Genomic DNA, 2,176 nt, shown 5'->3' on the forward strand with positions numbered 1-2,176 from the left:
AACCCTTCCCTTTAAGACATTAGAACACCGTCGACGTTCTCCTCCCTGAGTAGCAGCAGCCGATGCGATGCTAGAAGCGATTATGTCGCGTAAAACCGCCATGTTTGTGACATAATCGCTTCTAGCATCGCATCGGCTGCTGCTACTCAGGGAGGAGAACGTCGACGGTGTTCTACAATGTCTTCGGAAGGGTTTCGAAGAAACAGCCTAACGAAATTCGCTATGAAGACGATGCAAGAGGGTGCACGCCGGAAGGGTGTAAAAATCACGCAAAATAGCCATCAAAAACATATACCAGAATTGCTACGAAGTAAACCTTGTCTCGGCACGATTGTCTAATGATTCGCCACGATAGGAATATATTAGTGACTAAACGGAGGCACTTTGGAGACTCCTATACGGGTACTAAGCGTAACCCTGCTAACATCAAGAAAACGTCACGTGATACCGCGAGTTACATATCCCTCTTCTATTATACCCCTGACTGAAGCAAGGGTTGTTATGCATTCTTGTGTCACTAGCCCGTAATCAAGAGGGCAATCCGCTATTATTCGCCGCGTAACCTACTCTTTTCGCGGCTCAATCTGACGGCAGTCGCTCTTTCAAACGATCTTACGTAAGTACTTTCTTGCTGAAAGTACGCGTTTAGCCGCATTTCTGAGAAAACCTCCCCCGCGGGAACTGATCCCTCCTACGAAGTTATGCAGCTGTGCCAGCTAAGACCTCCGCGTTCAACATAACCTCTGTATCATCGCATACTTACAAATGGTCGTTATTTTCAATAGGAAGTTGTCTACAGACTGTAATCGCGTTGTTTTTTCGACCACCTCATTAGCACAGTCAATGCCGAGAAAAAGCCTCTGTTGTACAAAACGAAGCCGAAAGCAATGTGCGGATTGTAATATGAGTGAAATTGGGAAATCCACTGAAATTTTCATTGTAGAGTTGCCAAAAATCAGGCGACACAGTGGCATAGAACGTACGGCGAAAGTGGATCTGTGTCTGCTTAAAAAATAGTTTGCCCGTCGGCACCTGCAGTAAGCTCGCCACATTCCACCGTTGTCCTCATCAATTTTGTCATAAATGAGAACGGCTAGAGGAATTTGTTTGTCAGGAATGCAAAGGCAGAGTTTAAGAAATTCGGAGCCGTTGTTGAGAAATTCACTACTGACGCTAATGTTTCACCCTCTGACGTTGATGCTTTAATTACTCTTCTCGACAGCATTTATGTTTGCCCTGGAAACAGTGATGCGACCTTTGTTCATCTTTGCAAAAGGAGCGAAGGCGTCCTGAAAAACACGTCAATGATGTTCATTGCCTATCTCGACAGGCACAGTTCCTTTACCTTCTCTGGTGAGCATTACCAGGAAACTGTCCGGAAAAGTGACTGTCATCTACTGATATCATCTGCCAAACGGAGGTGTTGACAATGCACGTCGTACAGGTCGGGTTGGGTGATGGCCCGACGCCAGATAACTGTTGGGCTAGCATTCTAGATCAGCAGCAAATTAGATCAGTACGTCACCATGACGTACACCATCGTCACAGTGACATCAGCGTAATATAAGGGCCCGTACACTTGAGATGTCCTTGCAAAATGCAAATTCTCCAACGATCGAGCGCTCACCCTTAATTGGTGTCCTAAAGTGAATCGTAATTACGAAAACATGTGATCTAATTTGCTGGCTGCATGAAATAGTGCCAGCAAATTAGATCAGCAGCGCAAGTGATCTCTGATTACCTTTCAGTAGGAGATGGGATGACACTGCCGTCATGGTGCCAAACGAGCATTGTATTTTAATTAATGAAAGTGGGTTCTAACACTTTTATGCTTCAGCAACGAAAAGGCATACAATTATAGACTCTGCCGACGGGCAGGTAAAATTAGCGTAATTTTCGACTAGCGAACAGAGGCAAGAGGGCTCAGCAGTAACATAAGATGAAACGAATTGATGGTAGACCTCAATCCTTTTGCTTTCGATGCGGCGTATCTGTCCAATACTTTCCAGGCATAGCATCGAGTACAGTTACTGGTTCATTTCCCGATTCAGAGATTTCATATTGTCTTTCATGTGCTCCATGTCCACGTACACTATCCATGCGACATCTTGATTCACCGAAGACAACGTTTTCAATTCTCTGCAGGTAGGAGTTGACATACCATCGTATTTTACCC

Source organism: Oscarella lobularis, chromosome 2 (assembly GCF_947507565.1).
Source record: "Oscarella lobularis chromosome 2, ooOscLobu1.1, whole genome shotgun sequence".
Lineage (NCBI taxonomy): Eukaryota > Metazoa > Porifera > Homoscleromorpha > Homosclerophorida > Oscarellidae > Oscarella > Oscarella lobularis.